At 43.0% G+C, this 24836-nt stretch overlaps 1 protein-coding gene and 2 pseudogenes across 1 annotated transcript in view; 1 reads left to right on the forward strand and 2 right to left on the reverse strand.

Moving 5' to 3' along the window:
- CACNA1D (calcium voltage-gated channel subunit alpha1 D) overlaps positions 1-24836 on the reverse strand; it is a 520755-nt gene that overhangs the window by 428641 nt on the left and 67278 nt on the right. The window lies entirely within an intron of this gene.
- Positions 921-19595, reverse strand: LOC127492436 (calmodulin-alpha-like; annotated as a pseudogene).
- On the forward strand, positions 1283-1867 carry LOC100351071 (protein tyrosine phosphatase type IVA 1 pseudogene; annotated as a pseudogene).

Below are 24836 nucleotides of genomic sequence, written 5' to 3' on the forward strand. Positions count from 1 at the left end.
AAATCAGTAAGTTTCATTCATCAAGACAAAGAAAATGAAAGGCCAGCCTATAAACTGAGAAGATGTATTTGCAGCACATCTGAAGAACCAAGACTTTGTATCCCAAACATACAGACAACAACACTGAAAAGACCACCCAATACCCTTGATGAGAACTTCAAGAGAGATGACGTTTTGGAGTTTGAGCCCTGCCAATCTGGAAGAGTTGGGGTGGGCTTGCTTCAAACAGGGGCTCTTCACAGATCTATCCTACAAAGCATAAACTAAATTCTGCACAAATTCAAGATGGCCATCCACTAATGTAACTTCCTGCTGGAACAAAAATATCACTCTTCAGATGAGGATAACAAGATCCGGAGTTTCTATAATAAAGCGGCAACAATTTCCAAGATACATTCCAAGACTATTAGACATGAAAAAAGCAAGACACTGTGCCCCAGAGATGGCACAGATGTCAGGTATAGCAGACAACATGAAGCAGCTATCAGTATATGTAAGGAGCTACGGGGTATATGGTCTTCTTGAGTGAAAAGAGACTGTCAGCAGGGAAGGCGGTTTTTGATTTGCTTTGTTTCGTTTTTTAAATAGTAATTTTTTATTGGAAGACAAATATACAACTGGAGGCGAATTGTGCCACAAGAGATTTTCTTTAAGTGGTTAAACAAGGTTTCAAAAACAAATAATAGGCATGGTAGAGTGTGGTGCCCCCGGCCGCCGCCTGCATCGCTGCCGCCGCCCCACGACGACCACCTCCGCCCCCTGCCCTGCATCCGCCGCTGCCGCCTCGGGACCGGCTGTATGATTAGGCCACAATTTTCAATGAGTAAACATATTCCTCAGTTCTGTGGTGTTCTTGGTCACACATTTATCGGGTTTCTGAAGGGCAGTGGAGACTACTGCCAGGCACAGCACGACCTCTATGCAGACAAGTGAACTGTAGAGATTCGTTACTACTCCACCAAGAAGCCCCCATAAAAGTGGTTAACCTGGACACAGAAGTGTTGGATTGAAATCCACAGAGCATTTTACAAGAGTTCTGACCTGGATGGGGTAAACCTCAGTGCACTTCCTTTCTATTGCCTCAGTATTACCGGATTGAAGAATTGCTGCTTCTTGTTAGGAGGTTCATTTCATTTCCCATTACTCCCAACTTCATACTTAAAGCACTGAGAATCACAAGTGGAAGATAGTGAAGTAGACTTCAGTTTCTTTGTGTAATTTCTGTATTCAGTTTTTTAAAATTCTTTCATAATCCTATTAAGTGTTTTTTAAGTAAATTAACATGGCCCGAATGAACCGCCCAGCTCCTGTGGAAGTCACGTACAAGAACATGAGATTTCTTATTACACATAATCCAACCAATGCAACATTAAACAAATTTATTGAGGAACTTAAGAAATATGGAGTTACCACGATAGTAAGAGTATGTGAAGCAACTTATGACACTACTCTTGTGGAGAAAGAAGGCATCCATGTTCTTGATTGGCCTTTTGATGATGGTGCACCACCGTCCAACCAGATTGTTGACGACTGGTTAAGACTTGTAAAAATTAAGTTTCGTGAAGAACCTGGTTGTTGTATTGCTGTTCACTGTGTTGCAGGCCTTGGGAGAGCTCCAGTGCTTGTCACCCTAGCATTAACTGAAGGTGGAATGAAATATGAAGATGCAGTACAGTTCATAAGACAAAAGCGGCGTGGAGCTTTTAACAGCAAACAACTTTTGTATTTGGAAAAATATCGTCCTAAGATGCGGCTGCGCTTCAAAGACTCCAATGGTCATAGAAACAACTGTTGCATTCAATAAAACTGGGTGCCTAATGCTATTGCCTTGGAAGAAGAACTTGAGACAGATCTAATTTGTCATACATATTAGCCAAAGGGTATTGAAAATTAGTTTTACCAGGCCACAAGTTTGACAGAATTGCAACCTCTATCTTTGGGTTATAACCAACTTATTTGGACATTTAGCAAAAGATTGTTGCTGTTTAGTATTTAAAATGTGCTTATCATTTGTACCAATTGACTTTTCCTGAAATCATGCAATATTGAGTTGTATCTTAAATCTATTCCCATGCCAGAATCTTATCAATACATAAGAAATTTAGAAAGGTTAGGTGTCAAAATACCCAGCACAATACTTGTATATTTTTAGTGTCATACAGAATTAAAATCCCAGGAACTATGAACACTCTAGACCTTATGTGGTTTATTCCTTCAGTCATTTCAAACATTGAAACTAGGGACTATATGGTTATTTGCCTGCTCACTTTATGTTTACATCTCCCACATTCATACCAGTATACATCAGGTTTGCTTAACCATTGATTTCTTTTTTTTTTTAACCAAGTCTTATGATTATTTAATGTTTCTATAAATCTTTTGCTGTTAATATAAAACCTCCATTTTGAAAAATTACATTGTACAGAAGCACATGTCTTTAATGTCTTCAGACAAAAAAAGCCTTACAGTTAATTTAACGTTTGCACTCTGAGGTGCAGCTTAACAGGGAGGGCCTGAGAAAAGAATGGGAGGGGGCTATTATTATTTTTAGTAAAATGTTGCCTTTGTCTTGTGCATAACATGTAGAATATGCTCTTTAATTTAGTAAATATTTTTTAAGAGGTAGAGATGCTTTGTTATTGTAGCTTAAAATTCTTAATCATAAAATTTCTGAAATTCTTGTAATTTTTTCCATACTTATCAAAAGTTGTTTACCAACTTATTTTTGTTTGAGCTGTGATTTTTTTTTCCTTCCCAACCTCTTGCAAAAAAAAGTGGGTTTCTGCTAATGAATTGAGCAGACATCTAATATTTTATATGCCTTTTGAGCTGTGTAACTTAATATTTGAATACTTGATAATTTGTTTTATTATGTAATTGATAAAATGGTGATGTGTATTAATGTTAGTTCAACCATATATTTATACTGTCTGGGAATGTGTGGTTATATTTCTGTGGGAGAATAATTTGTCAGCGTTCACCAGCTTGTAAAAACTTAGTGCGAGAGCTTAAACATCTAAATAAATAATGAAATGCATTTATCATCAAAAAAAGCAAATAATAATAAAAGAAAATGTTTCTGGTACAGGACCAGCTGTACAAAAAAAAAGTGCGTAAGTATCTGGATAATACACACATTTGCAATAGTGCAACTTTTAAGTACATTTAGTGACTGCCCGTAGTCCAACAATAACGTGCTGACAGTTCCTAAAGAAAACTACTTTTTAAAAAAGGCATAACCCAGTTATTCCCTCACTTGACCAATTCCATCTAAGTCTAGATGTGCAGAGGGATAGCTCTATCCAGAGTAAGCCACATGCAACATGCTACTTGATCAGTTCCTAAAATAAGTTTTCAGGACAATGACAGCTACATAAGGGAAGAGCCGGCGCCATGGCTCACTAGGCTAATCCTCCACCTTGCGGCGCTGGCACACCGGGTTCTAGTCCAGGTCGGGGCACTGGATTCTGTCCCGGTTGCCCCTCTTCCAGGCCAGCTCTCTGCTGTGGCCAGGGAAGTGCAGTGGAGGATGGTCCAAGTGCTTGGGCCCTGCACCCCATGGGAGACCAGGAGAAGCACCTGGCTCCTGCCATCAGATCAGCGCGGTGTGCTGGCCACAGCGCGCCAGCCATGGCGGTCATTGTGGCCACTCACTGTCCACTCTGCCTGTCAAAAAAAAAAAAAAAAAGGAAGAAAACAGGGGCCAGCACTGTGCTCTGCCTGCAGTGCCGTCATCCCATACGAGTGCTGTTCAATCCTGGCTGCTTCACTTTTGATCCAGCTCCATGTGCCTGGGAATGCAGCAGAGGACAGCCCAAGTGCTTGGGCCCCTGTAACCGGTGGGAAATCTGCAAGAAGCTCCTGTCTCCTGGCTTTAGACTGACCCATCTCCAGCCATTGTGGCCATTTAGGATGTGGACCTGTGGATGGAAGAGATCTCTCTCTCCCTCCCTCCCTCCATGCCTCCCTCCCTCCCTCTGCCTTTCAAGTAAATAAAATAAATCTTTTTTGAAAAGATAAGGAGGAAAACATGAAGGAATTAAGTCCTAATTACCATACACACATATTTTTTGGCAGTAAAGGAAAACCTTTTACAGATAAATTACAAAGAAAAGCCAAATGAACAATTTTGCACATAAAATTTAACACATTGTGTACAATAGTTTACTTGACCATCATTGTCCATATCTACTTCCCTGATCATTTCATCAACTTCTTCACTTGTTTTCTTCCCTCCCTAGTGTGTTGTTACATGACAGAGCTCTGGTGCACGCATGGAGACATTGCCATCCTTATTAAACACACAGAACGCTTCTCCAGTTCCTTCTTCGCTGTTTCCATCCTTCACTTTTCTTGTCATCACTGTCTGAAGTTCAGGGAAGTCCACTGTGCCATTATCATCAGCATCTACTTCATTAATCATGTCCTGTAACTCTGTTTCTATGGGATTCTGCCCAAGGTGGCTCATTAGAGTTCCCAATTCTTTTGTTGTTATAGTTCTATCACTGTCCTTGTCAAGTACTGAAAAAGCTTTCTTTGAATTTTGTGATCTGTTCTTCAGTCATCTTGTCAGCCATGCTGCAAGTGCTACACATCCATACAACCATTTGGTATGCTTGCCCCAGTTGGGCTAATTCTCCTCCACTGCCCCCAGCACCTCATAAACACCTGCCTCCAAGAAAACAGGTGTTTTTTTTTTAAATCCAAATGGAAATTATAAAACTAAGAAAGACTTTGAAGGGGCCAGCATTGTGGTGTAGAAGTTTGGGCCTCTGCCTGTAGGGCCAGCATCCTATATGGGCCCCAGTTCTAGTCCCAGCTGCTCCACTTCTAATCTAGCTCCCTGCTAGTGCACTTGGGAAAGCAGTGGAAGATGGTCCTGCACCAATATGGGAGACCTGGAAGAAGCTGCTGGTTACTGGCTTTGGATCAGCCCATCTCTGGCCATTATGGCCATTTGGGGAGTGAGCCACTAGATGAGATCTCTCTCTCTCTAGATATAGATATAGATATAGATATAGATATAGATATAGATATAGATATAGATATAGATATAGATATTTAAATAGCAACAACCTCAATTTTTACGAAATAAAGACATCAAAATGAAAAATTCATTGAATAGACCTGATGGAAGAGTTAGCAAACCTGAAGTCAGATCAACAAAAATTACCCATTTAAAAAGCAGAAAGGATAAAACTCAAGCAAGGTGAACTGAGCCTTAGAAATGTATAGGCCAATTATCAAAGTCTTACATACACATAAAGGAGGTCCCAGAAGAAGAATTAAAAATAGAAAATTCCTTGAGGAAAGAATGGCTAAAAGTATCCCAGATTTAAATGTAAAAATGGTAAACACAGGCTGAATAAATAAGAACAAAACCACACTTAGGTTAACTCTTAGTACATGCTTATCTAGATAAAGACAAAACCCTTAAAAATAGCATTGGAAAAATGAAACATTACATAAAGGAGATACTACTGATAAGAGCAACAGCTGACTTCTAATTTTAAACAATGGAGGCTTGAAGAAATTGGAACAAAATATTGAGAGAGTTGGAAGGAAACAACTTTATCTAACAGCACTAGCTTTCTGAAACAGGGATTAAAGAAGACATTTTCACATAAATAAAATCTGAGAGAAGCTGGTACAGTAGACCTGAATTAGAAGAAATGCTAAAGGATATTCTTCAGTATGAAGGGAAACAATACCAGCTGGAAATCTGGAACTATGGTAGTCCCTCCTCACCTGCTTTTTTTTTCCATCAGTTTCAGATGCCCATAGTCAACTATGGTCCAAAGATATGAAATAGAAAATCCCAGAAATAAACAATTCTTAAGTTTCAAATTATGTATCATTCTGAGTTATATAATGAAATCTCATGTCATCCTGTTTCATCCCACCCAGAACATGAATCATCACTTTGTCCAGTGTATTCACACTGTATACACTACCCACCTATTAGTTACTTCTTATCCATCTCAGTTATCAGATCAAATGTTGCAGAATCACAATGCTTGTGTTCAAGTAACCCTTATTTTATTCAATATTGAGCTCAAAGTGCAAGAGAAGTGATGCTGGCAATTTGGGATATGCCAAAGAGAAGCTATAAAGTGTTTTTAAGTGGAAAGATGAAATTTATTGACTAAATAAGCAAAAAAAATGTTTGCTGAGATTGTTAAGATTTATGGTAAGAATAAATCTTCTACCTGTGAAATTATAAACAAGGAAAAAGAAATTTGGATTGCTTTTGCTGTAGCACTGCAAACTATAGGAGTTATGGCCAATGTATGATAAGAGCTTAGTTACAATGCAAAAGACATAAAGCATTCAGGCTATACCAAGACCCCAACAAGGAGTCTCATGAAATAAGTGACATCAAACCATTTATCTCAAGGAACTGGACAGTTATCCAGATGTCTACCAATATAACCAAATCAAATATTATTTTCTTCCCTTTTTCATATTTATTCTGATGACTACTTAGCCTGTGACTAACTGGAATGCCTGCACAAATAGATAAATGATGCTTGCTGTGAATTCCAGAAACTGGCATTGAGAAAGTCAGCTGAAGTTGCAAAGTAATCTTGCCCTCCCTGGCCAGCATGACTGGTGGCTATGTGGTAACAGTGGCTGAGTAACTAAGGGCACAGTGAGCATGAGCTCTAGGCTGAGTGGCCTTTATCCTAATGAATGAAATGCTGGAAAGTCTCAGTACAAAACTTGGCCTCTTTCAGATCCCAACCAACATTTTGTAGCTGCTTAGTTTTACAGAACATTCTGCTATCCTTTCCCCATGACAAAGTCAAGCCATCAAGCAAGGAACTGTGCTGACTCCAAGATACTCTGTTAACAGACCCACAACTGCCTTCACATCTGATGCTGCAGCACAACCTCCAATGCAGCTCTTTTAAAACCCCAGACCATCCTTACCTGCAAGGACAGTAGTTCTTGAGATTGGTTGTCTGCTATTGCCCTCATCTGTTAACAGACTAAACTTTCTCTTTTCTTTATTCTTCAAATTTTGTCCTCATTATTTTAATTCAGCAGTAAGGAGAGGGACCAAGCTTGTGGTGACACCAACGAAGAAGTTTCTGTCACATTCCCAGATGACTTGAAGAAGCTGATCAAGGAGAAAAGATACTATCCAAAGCAAGTCTTCCACTGCAATGAGACTGGTCTCTTCTGGACAAAGATGACTAACAGAATCTACAGTCATTAAAGTACAAAGGAGGCACCAGGATAAAACGCACTGAAGAACAGATTAACTCTGGTACTATGTGACAATGCTACAGAGCATAGGATAAATTCAGGCGTGGTATACAGAGCAAAGAATCTATGCAATCTCAAAAATGAAACACAAAGTTATCTGCCCATTATGTTATCTGTTCCAAGAACATAATCAGAGATGGTGGTCATCTTGTTAGGGAATGGTTCTACCAATGCTTCATCCCAGAAGTGAAAAAAATGCTTGAAAGAGCAATGATTAGAATTTGAAGTACTGTTAAGATTAGACAACATACCTGACCATCCTAATCTATTTGGCATGAAAATTACAATGTCAAGATTGTATTTCTTTTTATCTTTTTGACAAGCAGAGTGGACAGTGAGAGAGAGAGACAGAGAGAAAGGTCTTCCTTTTCCATTGGTTCACCTCCCAGTGGCCGCTGCAGCCAGCGCACCATGCTGATCCGAAGCCAGGAGCCAGGTGCTTCTCCTGGTCTCCCACAGGGGTGCAGGGCCCAAGGACTTGGGCCATCCTCCACTGCCTTCCCGGGCCACAGCAGAGAGCTGGACTGGAAGAGGAGCAACCGGGACAGAACCGGCGCCCCGACCGGGACTAGAACCCAGTGTGCCAGCGCCACAGGCAGAGGATTAGCCTATTAAGCCGCAGCGCCGGCCAAGATTGTATTTTTTTTAAATCTGTTTTATTTTATTTGAAAATCAGAGTAACACAGAGAGAGAAAGAGAGGCAGAGAAAGAGAGAGGGGGAGAGAGAGAGAGAGAGTTCCTCCATCCGCTGGTCCATTCCCCATATGGCTGCAATGGCAGGAGCAACGCCCATCCAAAGCCAGGAGCCAGAAGTTTCCTCTGGGTCTCCCACATGGGTGCAGGAGCCCAAGGACTTGAGCCATCTTCTACTGCTTTCCCAGGCCATAGCAGAGAGCTGAATCAGAAGTGGAGCAGGCAGGACTCAAACCAGTGCCCACATGGGATGCCAGCGTTGCAGGCCATGGCTTTACCCACTACACCACAACGTTGGCCCCCAGATTGTATTTTTTTACCTCCAAATCCAATTGCATTGCATCAGCCCTTTAACCAAGGCCTCATTCAGTTTGTCAGAGCCACATAAAATCATCTGCTATTTGATGGTGTTCAATCAGCAACCGGTGCCTGTCTTAATCTGGACATAATGTGGTGCTAGAAACTATCTAGTATTGCTACTATAACAACATTCATCACGGCTGCGGTAGATGAATTAAAGCCAGAAAACAGGGGCCGGTGCTATGGTAGAGTAAGCTAAGCCTCCACCTGCGCTGCTGTCATCTCATATGGGCACCAGTTCATGTCCTAGCTGCTCCTCTTCTGATCCAGCTCTCTGCTTACAGCCTGGGAAAGCAGTAGAGATGGCCCACGTGCTTGTGCCTTGCAACCATGTAGGAGACCCATCTGAAGCTCCTGACTCCTGACTTCAGATCAGCCCAGCTCCAGCTGTAGTGGCCATTTGGGAGTGAACCAGCAGATAGAGGACCTTTCTCTCTGTCTTTCTCACTGTGTCTGTAAATATACCTCTCAAACAAATAAATAAAAAAATTTTTTGAACAGGTAGAGTGGACAGTGAAAGAGATAGAGAGATAGAGAGAAAGGTCTTCCTTTTTGCCATTGGTTCAACCCTCCAATGGCCGCCACGGCTGGCGCACTGTGGCTGGCGCATTGCGCTGATCCAAAGCCAGGAGCCAGGTGCTTCTCCTGGTCTCCCATGGGGTGCAGGGCCCAAGCACTTGGGCCATCCTCCACTGCCTTCCTGGGCCACAGCAGAGAGCTGGACTGGAAGAGGAGCAACCAGGACAGAATCCAGCGCCCCGACCAGGATTAGAACCCGGGGTGCCGCCGTCGCAGGCAGAGGATTAGCCTAGTGAGCTGTGGCGCTGGCCAATAAATAAAATCTTAAAAAGCCAGGAACTTAAATGCCTGCTGGAAGAACTTATGGAATGACATGAATGATTTTAAAAGCTTCCTTGGTGGGGGGTGGGGAGTCAATGGAATCATTAAGAAAATCATTTGGGGCCAGGCACTGTGGCGTAGTGAGTAAAGCCACCGCCTGCAGTGGGTGCTGGTTCTAGTCCTTGCTGCTCCACTTCCTACCCAGCTCTCTGCTATGGCCTGGGAAAGCAGTGGAAGATGGCCTGCACCCCGTGGGAGACCCAGAAGAAGCTCCTGGCTTATGGATCAGCCCAGCTGCAGCCACTGCAGCCAACTGGGGAGTGAACTGGCAGATGGAAGACTTCTCTCTCTCTCTCCCTCTCTTTCTCTCTCTCTATGTAACTCTGACTTTCAAATAAATAAATAAATATTTTTAAAAAAAAGAAAATCAATCATGAAGCAAGATAGTTTGGTGGAGAAGGATTTACTGACACGCTTCATGAAGAAGTGGAAGAATGTAATCAAGACCATCAAGAAGTATAAACAAGTGAGGAACTGGAAGAATATCTTAAGTCTTCTATAGAGGAAGAAGAAGGAAAGAAGTAACTGAAGCAAAATCATCAATGTGGACATTACCAAAATTTGTCAAAATGTTTTACATTGTACAGGCATTCAAGGATAAAAATATGCAGAGCCAGCATTGTAGTGCAGCAGAGGAAGATGCCTGCAACACCAGCATCCCAGATGGATGCCAGTTTGAGTCCCAGCTGCTTCACTTTCTATCCAGCTCCCTGTTAATGCTCCTGGGAAAGCAAAAGATGGCCTGAATGTCTGGGCCCCTGCCACCTACATGAGAGACCCAAATGGAGTTCCAGGCTCCTGGCTTTAAACTGGCCCAGCCCCAGCCATTGAGGCCATTTGGGAAGTGAACCAGCAGATGGAAGATCTCTCTTGCTTTCTCACTCTCACTCTCTTTCTCTCTCTCACTCCTTCTCTCTGTAACTCTGTCTTTCAAATAGGACTCATATAAGACTCTCTCACTCTGCCCTTTTTTTTTAAAAAAAAAAAGGAGGTTATGAAATGCAATCCTCAGAACATACATTAAAGTTACCCATATGAACCTTGGAAGGCAACAGAAAATGGCCCAAATACTTGAGCCCCTGACACTGATATGGGAGACTCAGAATTGTGACCAGTTGGGAGTGAACCAGTTGATAGAGGATCTCTCTGTTTATGTCCCTCTCTGTGTGTCTTTATCTGCCTTTCAAATAAATAAATAATTTTTTGAAGTTACCCACATGATCACTGAAGGATTACAACCTCTGTAGCAGCACTTTGATGACTTAAAAACAAAGAGATGACAACTTCCAATTACAATGTTCTTTCAAAAATTTTGGTAAAAAAAAGAGTCATCTTCACCTCCATGTTTATTGCAGCTCAATTCACAATAGCTAAGATATGGAATCAACCTAAATGTCTGTCAGTGGAAGACTGGATTAAAAAAACTATGTAATATTTACTCTATGGAATACTACACAGTGGTTTAAAAAAATGAAATCCAGTCATTTGCAACAAAATGGATGAATCTGGAAAACATCATACTTAGTGAAATAAGCCAGTCCCAAAGGGAAAAATACCATATGTTCTCCCTGATCTGTGATGACTAACAGAGAACCTAAAAGTTAACTTGCAGAAGTGAAACTGACACTATGAGAAGCAATTACCTGAACAGCCTTTGTCTTGATTGTTGAGGAGCAGTTTATTATTTCATTTTTTTATTCATTCTTTTTTTCTACTTAATACCACTGGTTGAACTCTTAACATAGAATCAATCATAGGTGTATGAAAATAGATCCCAGTTAAAAATAAGAATGGGAATGAGAGAGGGAGGAGCTGTACAGTTTGGCACATATTCCCTCGGACTTACCCCTAAGGGTGAAGCTAAAAACTTGCCATGGGACTCCAAATCCCATTAAGCTGGGTGGTACTAATGTCATCTTATGTGATAAAGTGATCATATTAAGTGTGGAATTGATCATATAGATAGGATTAAGTGTCAAAGGGATCACATAAATAAGACTAAGTGTCTGGTAATAACAATAGATAGAATTAAAAAGGAGAGAATGATTCAACATGGGAAGAAGCAGGCCACACAGCAGACTCATAGAATGATAAATCCCCTAAAGAGCACTCTGACCTCAGAATCAGCCCTTAAGGCATTCAAATCTGGCCAAAAAGCCCATGGGAGCATTTCAGGCATGGAAAGCCAAGACACTGTGGCAGAAAATGACATACATGAAGGATCTCTGTGAGTGAGATCCCAGTGGAAAGAAGGGGCCACCAAAGAAAGATGTACTTTTCTTTGAAGGGAGGAGAAAACTCCTACTTTGCATATGGCCCTGTCTAAATACCGACGGAGTTTGTGGACTCAAAAGGCTTCAATAGCCTTGGCAGCTCATGTCAAGAGCCTCAAGTGGTCACTGACGTCAAAAATAAGAGTGTTAACTGTTAAATCAACAACAGTAGTCACTGTGCACTTGCTCCCCATGTAGGACCTCTGTCCTTAACAAGGTGTGCTATGAGAATTAGGGGTAAAATTTGTCTTCAAACTGTACTTTATACTTTGTGTGTCTGTGTGGGTGCAAACTATTAGAATCTTTACTTAGTACAGAGTTGGTCTTCTGTATATAAAGTCAATTAAAAATTAACCTTAATGAAGAATGGGATGGGAGAGGTTGTAGGAGGTAAGATGGGAGTGGGGGTGGGAGGGTTGGAATGGGGGAAGAACCACTATATTCCCAAAAGATGTACATATGAAATTTGTATTCATTAAGTAAAAGACTTCTAAAAAAATACATGCAACTACCAAGGATCCTTAACCATCATCTGCTCCTGACATCCAACCATGAATGTCGCCATAGTTTGAGAGTGTAGAATCATCTAAAGCAGATAATCCTGCTTCTGACATATTTTCAGAAAGCCATTAGCAACCCATGGCTATGTCACAATGCCTCTCTCATTCACCATACTTCATCTCATCATGTATTGATTGTATCATCTCACATCATCACAAGATATTTTGACAGATCATATTCACATAACTTATAGTGTGACATGCAGCTCTAACGGTCCTATTTTATTATTAGCTACTGTTGCTCATGTCTTACTATGCCTGATTATAAGTTAAACTTTATCATAGATATGTATGTATGTATGGGGAAAAAGCATAGTATTTACAGGAGTCACTACACTACAGTTGAATAGCCCATATACAAAATGCTTGGGACCAGAAGAGTTTTAGATTTCAGATATTTTTGACTTGTGGATATTTATATATACATAAGCAGATATTTTGAGGATGGAGCCCAAGCCTATACATGAAAATCATTAACGTTTCACACAGACCTTATACACATAGCCTGAACAAAAACACAGTATTTTTAGTTTTCCTGTTTTGACTGCAACCCATCATATGAGCTCAGGTGTGGAATTCTCCACCTTTAGGGTCATGCTGGCCCCAAAGCATCTTTGAAGTTTGGAGCATTTTGGATTTTGAGTTTCTGGATTCCAGATGCTCAACTTGTAACTATATTCTCCTGTAATTTCGGGCATCAACTAGGGGTTTTGGAACATACCCGCCATGAATAGAGAGACACAGGAACTACTGTATGGGATAAGGAGATGCTGGGGCCAGACTGTGTGGCAGAAAAACTAAAGAACATGAGAAGTGGTCAGTAAGAACTGTTTTTTTTTTATCTTGAAATTCCTTTAACTGACAAATGTCTGCTGAAAAAACATATATTGTAAGGTGGTATTTGTAATGTATGTAGAAATAAAAGACATGACAATAATGGAACAAAGAATGAAGGGCAGATTAAAGGAATTATGCCACTGTCAGGTTACCAGATTTGGAAAGTGAGAAATATCAGGTCCAATGCTTGAAGTATGAAGTGTTATAGTTCTAATGAAAAACAGATACAAATTTTGATAAATTAAAAATGTATATTATGGGGCCGGCACTGTGGCATAGCAGGGTGAGGCCGTCGCCTGCAGTGCCGGCATCCTATATGGGCGCTGGTTCGAGTCCTGGCTGCTCCATTTCCAATCCAGCTCTCTGCTGTGGCCTGGGAAAGCAGTGGAGGATGGGCCAAGTCCTTGGGCCCCTGCATCTGCATGGAAGATCCGGAAGAAACTCCTGGCTCCTGGCTTCACATCGGTGCGGCTCCAGCCATTGCGGTCATCTGGGGAGTGAACCAGCGGATGGAAGACCTCTCTCTCTCTGCCTCTCCTTATCTCTCCGTGTAACTCTGACTTTCAAGTAAATAAATAAATCTTTTTAAAAATGTATATTAGTCCTAGAACCACCACTAAAAAAAATGAAAAGAAGTGCAACTAAAAATAAAAATAAAAGACAATAAAAGGAACAAAAACTATAGAAGAGACAGTGTTGATATTCATCCAGTAGACACAAGTTTGAAATATGGAGTGTGAAAATTTTGCCATATTAGTTTCATGTTTTTTTAATATTTTGACTTTTCCATGGGAGCAGGAATTCCACAGAATAAGAAAAATAATGGTGAATAAATATAGTATATGAGTTAATGAAATTTAATGCCATAATAATACAGCATTTTAAACACCATTTAAGCCAAAATTAGGAAATCTAGGAACACCAGTATCAGCAAGAACATGAATTGAGGAATTGAATACTTTTTTGTATAGGTAGAAGAACTGGAAGTTGGCACAACGAATTCAGAAAACAATTTGTCATAATCTTACAGGACTAAAAATGCACATACCTTACAATCCAGCAATTCTAAAACTTGGTATAACCTTGTATCAGCCAGAATCCAGCCAGAAAATAAGAAAACATCTCAGTATTTGCAAAATAGGGTAATTAACACAGGGATAATGAAATGCCTAAGAAACCAAACAATGGGAATACTAGACACAGCAGGCAGCTACTATCACCCTTAAGTGAGACAGGAGTCAGCAACAAAAGACCTAGCCGCTTCCAACCACTGCAATTTGGGGAAATAAAGATTTATTAGAATACAGTCATACTTGGGGCAGTAATTGTGACAGAGACTGTAAGGCCTCAAAAGCCTACCTATTTAATTTCTGGCCCTTTACAGGAAAAGTTTGAAGACATCTACTTTAGAGAGACAAAGGGAGGGAGCAATGTTACAGAAATGCCTGGGAAGCAGTCCCCTGGCAGCGACTATAACCACTGTGGGCCTGTCTAGAACCTGGAGCCAGGAAGAGGCTGAGCCACAGCCACTTTGGGAAATACTGCTCAAGACAGGGGGAGGAATACCTGGCTTCTCATTTCTTTGAGCCCTCCAGTCTGGCCCCAGCATCTCCCACTCAGCAACCCACTGAAACAGCCTGCTGAGGGGAGGTGGGCAGCTCCTGCCACACAAAGCAAAGCCACAGAGGGTGGGAGATGGATCTGAGGGGGAATCCAACCAGGAAACCGCAACACACTCTAGAGAAACTCTTAACACCTGCACCAGGCAATGTGGACAAGAATGTCCTAGCAGTGTTGTGGCTCTGTAATTTCCATTTTTCTCTATGGAAACTAGCTTAGATGAGCCCAAAGAAAGGTAAGAAACTGGAAACTGTTGTTGTTTTAAGTCACTAAATGTTGATGTAGTTGTTTATGTAACAACTAATCCCTGTTCCAAACTCTCTGAATCGCTAATAACAATCTACAGAGTCTCCATTAGTTATCTATAACAATCTACAGAGTCTCCATTAGTTATCTTTAAGTTTCTCCTGTCCAGACTGGCTGCTCTCAAAAGCTGTCTTCACAGTGTTCCCAGATCTGGCTGTCTGCTTGCCACACCACCACACTAGGAGCCTCCTCTGCTAGCTGCACCTCCCTCACTGTGAGCCTCCTCCCCGATGGACCGCTCCACTGCCTCAGACTTCGGCAGCTTTACTGACAGAGACCCTGAACTCTGACTTTCTTTTTGTTTTTCTAATTTTACTTATCTATTTGAGAGAGAGAGACACAGAGAGAGACAGAGACACAGAGAGACAGAGAGAAATCCTATAGGCTGATTCACTCCCCAAATGCCATAACGGCTCTAGGCTGGGCTGGGGGCAAAAGCCAGGATCTGGGACTGCAATCCAGGTCTCCCACACAAGTAGCAACAACCCAATAATGTGAGCCACCACCAATGCCTCTCAGGATCTGCACTGAGGAGCTGAAGCTGGGGATTTAATCCAGGCACTCTGATGTGGGATGCAAGGTTCTCAACCAGCATTTTAACCACTAAGCCAAACATTCACTTTTCACTTTCTTTTAATCCACTGCATTGGATCACCAGCATGTTCCACCATGACAGATGTGGCCGTGGACACAAGCTCTCAGATCACAAGAGTTTACACAGAAGGAAGTTGTGGAGGAGGTGGAGAATGGAAGAGGCATCCTTGCTAAAAAGAATACTAATGAGGAAAATACAGAACAGGAGGCTGACAATGAGGTAGACAAAAAAAGTAAGAAAGTGGGAGGAAGGGAAGGAGAAGGAAGAAGGTGCAATTGAAGAAGAAGACTTGGGGGGAGAGGGGAGATGAGGCAGCCAAGGCAGCTACAGGCAGATGGGCAGGAGAAGACGATGAGGATGATGGTGTTGATAACAAGAAGTAGAAGACTGGTGAGAATGGTTGACCTTCAACCTGTGTGAAGTACATGCTTCTTCCTCAGTCAGTAGGCCAATCTGTACTCTGGTGCCAGTGTCCTGTGACCACAGGCCTCACTGGTGACAGTGTGCAGCCAAGTGATGCTCCTGGCCTCATCATGACGACGAAGACTCACCTGCCTCTGAGGGTCCTGTAAGAACAGGATCCAGGGAGCAGATCCATTCCAGAGTCAGATCCACCTCCCTGCCTAATCCCTGCCACTGCCACCTTCTGCTACTGCCACAGCTACAGAGGGAGGAGGGATTTTGGCTGCCCTTAAGATTGTTTTCTTGTGGGGCTGGCACTGTGGCATAGCGGGTAAAGCCACCACCTCCAGTGCCAGCATCCCATATGGGCACTGGCTCAAGTCCCGGCTGCTCTACTTCCGATCCAGCTCTCTGCTATGGCCTGGGAAAGCCGTGGAAGATGGCCCAAGTCCTTGGGCCCCTGCACCCACGTGGGAGACCCGGAGGAGGCTCCTGGTTCCTGGCTTTGGATCGGCACAGCTCGAGCCATTCTGGCCTTCTGGGGAGTGAACCAGCAGATGGAAGATATCTCTCTCTCTCTCTCTCTCTCTCTCTCTCTCTCTCTCTCTGCCTCTCCTTCTCTGTAACTCTGACTTTCAAATAAAATAAATAAATATTTTTTAAACAAGATTGTTTTATTGTTTAGTTTCTGGTTCAATTATGTGTCTTAGTGTGTAAATGTGTGTGTGTGTCCTATTTAGTGTCACTGACTTCTTGAATATCTAGGATTTGTCTTTCACCAAATTTGAATTTTCAGGCCTGATCTCTTTCAAAGCTCTTTCAGCACTCTTCTCTTCCTCCACTGTCTACCTTTTTGTTACTGTCCCTTAGATCTCGAAGGATCTGCTCAATTTTTTTCAGTCCACTTTCTTTCTGTTGGTCATTTGGAATTAATTCTATAGCTTCATCTTCAAGTTTATTGATGTTACCCTCCGTTATCTACATCCCATTACTGAGTCTATTCAGCAAGTTTTTCATATCAATTATTGGACTTTTAAATTTTATCACTTTCATTTGGTTCTTTCTCATAGCTTTTATTTCTTTGCTGACATTTCCTATTTTTTCCCCTTGTTTGAACAGAATTTGTAATTGATTGTTGAAGCATTTTATATGATGGTCATTTCAAAATCCTTGCCAAATAATTCCAGCATCTGGTTCATCTCACTATTGGCATAATTAATTGTCTTTTCTCATTCAAATTGTGGGTTTCCTGGTTCTTGGTATGATGAATGATGTTTTATCACTGGACATTTTAGTTATTGTGTTAAGGGGCTCTTCATTCTATTTAAATCTTTGTGGGTTATTTCCAATGACAGTTGAATTTTGAGAGCCTTTGCAATGCTATTCTGGTATGCTTTGTCCTTCTGAAGCTAACAAAGTTCCTGCTCAGTTCCTGCTGGCACCATCTGCAGAGGCAGAAGGTGCTTCCATGTGCCACCTGCTGTTGCTGGGTGATCTTATTGGGCTAGGGGAGGAAGCAAAAGTCACCAGGCCTGGATTCCTTATGCCACTGGATGGAACGCAGGAAGACACAGGGTTTTATTGCCCCCGTCTGTGGACAGATCGGAATGCCTGCCAATGCTCCGGTGTGGAGTAGCATCTTTGGTGGCCTAGAGTTTTGCTGCTGCCACTGTTGGCCAAAAAACTAGACTGCCTACTGGCTGAGGGTACAAAGCAGGGGTTGAAGTTCCCACTAGGTGTTTGTTGAGTTCTCCCTCTGCTGGTCATTTGGCCAGCGAGAACAGGCCTTTCTTGAGTTCAAAAGTCTAAGCCAGGGCTGGTGCTGTGGCACAGCGGGTTAACACCTTGGCCTGAAATACCGACATCCCATATGGGCGCCGGATCTAGTCCCAGATGCTACACTTCCATTAATCTCTCTGCTTTGGCCTGGGATAGCAGTAGAAGATGGCCCAAGTCCTTGGGCCCCTGCATCCACATGGGAGACCCAGAAGAAGCTCCTGGCTCCTGGCTTCAGATCAGCACAGCTCCGGCTGTTGCGGCCAACTGGGAAGTGAACCATCGGATGGAAGACCTCTCTCTCTGCCTCTCCTCTCTCTGTGTAACTTTGACTTTCAAAATAAATAATTTTTTTTTTGACAGGCAGATTTAGACAGTGAGAGAAAGAGAGACAGAGAGAAAGGTCTTCCTGTTGCCGTTGGTTCACTCCCAAAATGGCCGCCATGGCCCACGCGCTGCACCAATCCAAAGCCAGGAGCCAGGTGCTTCCTCCTGGTCTCCCATGCAGGTGCAGGGCCCAAGCACTTGGGCCATCCTCCACTGCCTTCCCAGGCCACAGCAGAGAGCTAGACTGGAAGAGGGGCAACCGGGACAGAATCTGGCGCCCCAACCAGGACTAGAACCCGGGTTGCCGGCGCCACAAGCAGAGGATTAGCCAAGAGAGCCACGGCGTCAGCCCTCAAATAAATAAATAAATAAATCTTTTTAAAAAAAGAAAGAAAAGTCTAAGCCTTGGGGCTGGTGCTGTGGCACAGCAGGTTAAAGCCACAGCCTGAAGTGCCAGCATCCCATTTGGTCACCGACTCTAGTCCCGGCTGCTCCTCTTCCGATCCAGATCTCTGCTATGGCCAGAGAAAGCAGTAGAAGATGGCCCAGGTCCTTGGGCCTCTGCACCTACATGGGAGACCCAGAAGAAGATCTGGCTCCTGGCTTTGGATCAGCTCAGCTCTGGTCGTTGTGGCCATTTGGAAAGTGAACCAGATAGAAGACCTCTCTCTCTGTCACTGCCTCTCTCTGTAACTCTGTCTTTCAAATAAATAAAAATAAATCTTTAAAAAAAAAAAAAAGGTCAGGGCCAGAGCTGTGGCACAACAGTTTAATGCCCTGGCCTGAAGCGCTGGTATCCCATATGGGCACCGGTTCGAGACCCGGCTGCTCCACTTCCAATCCAGCTCTCTGCTATAGCCTGGGAAAGCAGTAGAAGATGAACCAATTCTTTGGGGCCCTGTACCCATGTGGGAGACCTGAAAGAAGCTTCTGGCTCCTGGCTTTGGATCAGCATAGCTCCGGCTGTTGCAGCCAACCAGGGAGTGAACCAGCAGATGGAAGACCTCTCTCTCTCTCCCTCTCCTTGTTTCTCTGTGTAACTCTGCCTTTCAAGTAAATAAATAAATCTTTTTTTAAAAAATTCTAACCTTTTGGTGGTTCCAGACTTCAGGCTTCTTTGGCACCCAGGCCAAGGATTTGGGAGAGACAAAAAGAAAATCCAAACAACTCATCATGTCATTCCTAACACCCTCAAGTTCCCTACTGATCTGTCATCTTCTTTCTCTTTCAGAGTTCTTTCATCATTGTTCATCCAATATTTCAAAGGGTGTTTAAGTTATCTTTAGAAGGAAAGAGCACAGAAAAGTATGGTTACATAAAAATTTAAGTATCTAATTCGTTAAAATATGAATCTATCAAAATCTAGCAAACCGGAATGAAAGAAACCAATTCATTTTTTAAAAAATTTATTTGGCCGGTGCTGCAGCTCACTAGGCTAATCCTCCACCTGTGGTGCAGGCACCCCAGGTTCTAGTCCTGGTTGGAGCACCGGATTCTGTCCCAGTTGCCCCTCTTCCAGGCCAGCTCTCTGCTGTGGCCCAGGAAGGCAGTGGAGGATGGCCCAAGTGCTTGGGCCCCTGCACCCACGTGGGAGACCCAGAAGAAACTCCTGGCTCCTGGCTTCAGAACGGTGCAGCTCTGGCTGTTGCGGCAATTGGGGAGTGAACCATCAAATGCCAAGACCTCTCTTCTCTCTCTCTCTCTCTCTCTCTCTCTCTCTCTCTCTCTCTCTCTCTCTCTCTGCCTCTCCTCTCTCTGTGTAACTCTGACTTTCAAATAAATAAATAAATCTTAAAAAAAAAAAAAAGAATAAGGAGAAGAAGGATGCAGGAAGAGCAGTGGGATGGGAGGAAGGCTAATAGATAACCAATTTTTTATGTTTATTTACTGATTTTTATTAACTTTAAAGAGAGAGAGAGATCTTCCACCTGCTGATTCACTCCCCCAAATGCCTATAACAGCCCGAGCAGGGCCAAGCCAAAGCCAAGAGCCAGAAATTCCATCTGGGTCTCCCATAGAGTGGCAGAGACCCAAGACCTTTAGCCATCATCTGCTGTTCCCAGGGTGCTCATTAGCAGGGACATGGATTGAAAGCAAATTTGCTGAGTCTTGATACAAACACTTCTGTATGGGAAGAGGACATCCCACATGGCAGCTTAACCCTCAAAAAATGTGGGTCTGTGTTTCTGTGAATGCATTCAATTGGAAGGGAAAGAGGCATAATTGACCATCCAGCTGCTGTTCTCATACATTCCATGGTAAGCCACAGACTCTAATCTGGAGTATTTCATGGGTATCCATGGTACTAAGAAACACAGTAGGGGCCAGTGTTGTGGTGTAGTGGGTTAAGTCACTGCCTGCAAGCCTGCAACCTTTATGAGTACCAGATTGAGTCCCAGCTGCTCCACTTCCAATCCAGCTCCCTGCTAATGTGCCTGAGAAGGCAGTAGAAGAAGGACCAAGCACTTGGACCCCTGCCACTCACATGGGAGACCTGAATGAAGCTCCTGGCTTCTATCTTCATACTGGCTCAACCCCAGCCATCATGGCCATGTGGGAAGTGATCCAACAGACGAAAGATCTCTCTCTCCCTCTTCTTCTCCCTCTCCCTCTCCTTCTCCCTCTCCCTCTCCCTTTCCCTTTCTCTCTATAACCCTGCCTTTCAAATAAATAAATAAATCTTTAAAGAAAAAAAGAAGCACAGTAGAGACATCAGATAGACCACTTAGAGGGAAACAGCATAGGGAAGAAAAGAACACGGATGACTTGAACTTCCATCAATCGAGGAATATCATGGCTATGTTTTGAGAACCTTTCTTCAATGGCTTGTTTCATTCCAGTTTGCTAGGATTTTGATATTAAAAATTTTTTATGTAATCATATATATGTGTATATATACGGGGGTAGGCGTAGTGGTGCACTGGGTTAAACTGCTACCTGGGATGCCTGCATCACATACAAGTATGGTTCAAAGCTACCATGCTTCTGACCCAGCTTTCTGCTGTTGTGCCTGGGAGGCAGCAGATAATGGTCCAAGTACTTTGGTTCCTGCTCCTCATGTTGGGGAGACCAGGATGGAGTTCCTGGCCCCTGGCTTTGGCCTGGCCTAGACCTGGTGAGGGAACCAGCAGATGAAAGATGTCTTTCCCTCTGTTTCTCTCTCTCTCTCTCTCTCTCTCTCTCTCTTTCTCTCTCTCTCTCTCTCCCTCTCTAATTCTGCTTTTCAAATAAATATATACATCTTTTTTAAAAAGATCCTGCTGAATATTTGAAAATTTTAATGTGATTTTGACATATTTTATCATATGTGAAGTACAAAATAAAACCTAAAACTATCTTATTTATTAATAACAGTTCACATTGACAGCTTTGATGTGTTAACTCAACTTTAAAGGTAGATTCTCTTGTCTGAGCAGAGGTGACATTAAGGAACCACAAAAGGCAGAAAACAAGTTAAATTAAGATATTATCAAAAACAATCCATCCTGATGGAATGAAGTATCTGCTGCACATTCTGTCAGAAAGCCCCAGAGTTTTGATTGTGTAGGAGTAGAGACACACAAGATAAAAAATCAAACAGAATTCCAAATGACTGCACTACATTCCAAAACTGCAAAGCTAACTATTTCAAAGAAATGACAAAAGTTTTCCTGCTTGTTTTCTCACAGAAAACAGGTATATCCAGCCCCTCGAGGAGCCATGGATGGGCTGGAGCTGCCGTGATGACTGCTGCCCGTCTTGTACAGGACTTGGGCCTAGCACATGGGGATGGAGGTGGGGGCATCCATGAGGAAGACAACTCAAGGAAGAAGAAATAGGGCACACGAGCCATCACTCTCCTCCGTACAGGCTGAGCCCAGGACATCGGCCTGGGTGGTGGAAAGGACAGACTCACTCGGAGAATGGTAAAGAGCAGCAACCACAGGCACTTGCAGAGTACTGGTTTCCTGGAGTCTCCCATGGCAATAACCTAATTTAGCCGAGCAGCTCCTGCGGTGAGTCTCAGGACTGTCCTGTTGGTCTGTAGTACTCTTCCATCTCATATAAGAGAAGGCCAAGGATGGCAGGTGCCGTGGCTCACTTGGCTAATCCTCCGCCTGTGGCACTGACACCCCGAGTTCTAGTCTCGGTTGAGGCGCTGGGTACTACTAGTCCCAGTTGCTCCTCTTCCAGTTCAGCTCTCTGCTGTGGCCCGGGAGGGCAGCGGAGGATGGCCCAAGTGTTTGGGCCCTGCACCCACGAGGGAGACTGGGAGGAAGTACCCAGCTCCTGGCTTCAGATCGGCACAGCACCAGCCGTGGCGGCCACTAGGGAAGTGAACCAACGGAAGGAAGTCCTTTCTCTCTGTCTCTCACTGTCTATCTCTCTCTCTCTCTCTCTCTCTCTCTCACTGTCTAACTCTGCTTGGCCAAAAAAAAAAAAGAAGAAGAAGAAGAAGAGAAGGCCAAGGAGAGAGGTGTGTAGAAGCCTCCTCAAGGCCACATGGGCTCTGAGCTAAATGGACAGTCTCTGAAGGATCCCAGAAGAAACAGGTCCAGATTATATAAGCTACCTAGAGGAAGGTCATGGGATACCTGCAAATTCAGGTAGGTCTAAATAATTAGTTAATGTAATTTTAAACCAAAGCAATTATCAAAATAGTTCTTGAAAGAAGTAATGCACAATGTTATTTCATAACCATAACAGCAAACATAATATTGCTTATGAAATGCGATATGTTATTCTAAGTGGTTTATGTAGATTATCTCACTTAATCCTTGCAGTCAGTCTTTGAGTAAGATGTTATTATCTGTGGAAATCTTTACTTAATATATGCTAAATTGATCTTCTGTATATAAATATAATTGAAAATTAATCTTGATGTGAAGGGAAGGGGAGAGGGAGTGGGAGAGGGGAGCGTTGTGGGTGGGAGGGAAGTTATGGGGGGGAGCTATTGTAATCCATAAGCTGTAATTTGGAAATTTATGTTCATTAAAAAAAAAGAAAAAAAAAGATGTTATTATCTTCATCTTTCTTTTTCTAACATTTTATTTTTTATTTATCTGAAAGGCAAAGTTACAGAGACAGAGAGAGAATATCTTTTTTATAAAGATTTTATGCACTTATTTGAGAGGTAGAGTTACAGACAGTGAGAGCGAGAGACAGAGGGAAAGGTCTTCCATCCGCTGGTTCATTCCCCAATTGGCCCCAATGGCCAGAGCTGCACTGATCTGAAACCAGAAGCCAGGAGTTTCTTCTGGGCTCCCACATGGGTGCAGGGGCCCAAGGATTTTAGTCATCTTCCACTGCTTTCCCAGGCCATAGCACAGAGCTGGATTAGAAGAGGAGTTGCCAGACCAGAATCGGCACCCATATGGGATGCCAATGCTGCAGGCAGAGGATTAACATACTGTTCCACAGCACCAGCCCCTAGAGAGAGAGTATATCTTTCATCTGCTGGTTCACTCCCCAAATGGTCACAACGGTGATGGCAGAAGCCAGGAGCCCACAGCCTCTTTCACATCTCCTGCATGGCTGCAGGGACCCAAGCACTTAGGCCATCTTTTTGCTGCTTTCCCAGGCACATTAGCAGAGAGCTAAATTGGAAGTGGAGCAGACAGGTCTCAAATTGGAACCTATATGGAGTGCCAGCATCACAGCTGAAGATTAACCTGTTCTGCCATAATGCTGGCCCCTATCTTCATCTTTCAAAGGACTAAACTGAGGCAAAGAAGTTAAGTAACCAAGGTCACATAATTGGTAAAGGAAAGAGCCAAAATTCAAACCTGGGCAATCTGACTCCAGAATTTTTTTAAAGGTAGAGAGACAAAGAGAGATATTTCATCTGCAGGTTCACTCCCCAAATGCTTGCAACCAGGACCAGACCAAAGCCAGTAGCCTAGTGGGTAGCAGAGACTCAAGGACTTATGCCATCATTTGCTGCCTCCAAGGCTGTACATTAGCAGGAAGCTGGATCAGACTAGAATAGCTGGGAACCAAGCAGGTGCTGATATGGGATGAAGGCATCCCAAGCCGTGACTTAAACACTGCACTAGATGCCTGCCCGAAGTCTCCAAAGTCTTAACCACCATTCTTTATGACCGTCCAGTGCTGTTACTAATGATAATCAAATGATATTTCCAGAGCATATCTACAAAAATTGGGAATGTTGGGGGAGCAAGAGATGAAGTAAAACGTGTGATTTTTTTTTCATTTTACTCAAAAGAAAATATTCTTATCTTTGAAACACAGAGGGAACATGGGTGATTGGGGGGTGATGGCAATGTTTATCTCAATAGGAGTTTGAATTACATTGCATTGTTGAAACTCAGTGAAAAGACAGAGCAAATATGTGCTGTCTTTAAATGTAAATACCACGTCTAAAGGAAAGCTGCCAATAAACAGAGATTGAGCTAATGTTGTTAGAGTACTGAAGTACTGACATGGAGGTACACAAATAAATATATCTTACTTCCAAAAATAAAAATAGGTTAATGGAGGCATCAGGGATAGATTGATGGCTACGTATGTGATGAAGCAACCATTGCAATGTGTCAGTGATAGAACTCTCACTGAATGTTTTTAAATCTCTGCCCAGTCACCCAATAAATGCCTCCTCACTCCCCATAAAAATCACAGCCTGTCCCCTGACCTCTAAAGTACAGAAGTCAGGGCAGGCACTGTGGAGCAGCAGGTAAAGCCACAGGCTGCAGTGCCAGCATCCAGTATTGGTACTGATTCGAGTCCCAGCTGCTCCACTTCTGATCCAGCTCCCTGCTAATGCACCTGAGAAAACAGTAGAAGATGGCCCAAGTGCTTGGGCCCCTGCATCTGCATGGGAGACCTGGAGGAAGCTCCCACTTCTTGGCTTGGGATCGGCTGAGCTCTAGCCATTGCTGCCAACTGGGGAGTGAACCAGCAGATGGAAGACACCTC

Source organism: Oryctolagus cuniculus, chromosome 10 (genome assembly GCF_964237555.1).
Source record: "Oryctolagus cuniculus chromosome 10, mOryCun1.1, whole genome shotgun sequence".
NCBI lineage: Eukaryota > Metazoa > Chordata > Mammalia > Lagomorpha > Leporidae > Oryctolagus > Oryctolagus cuniculus.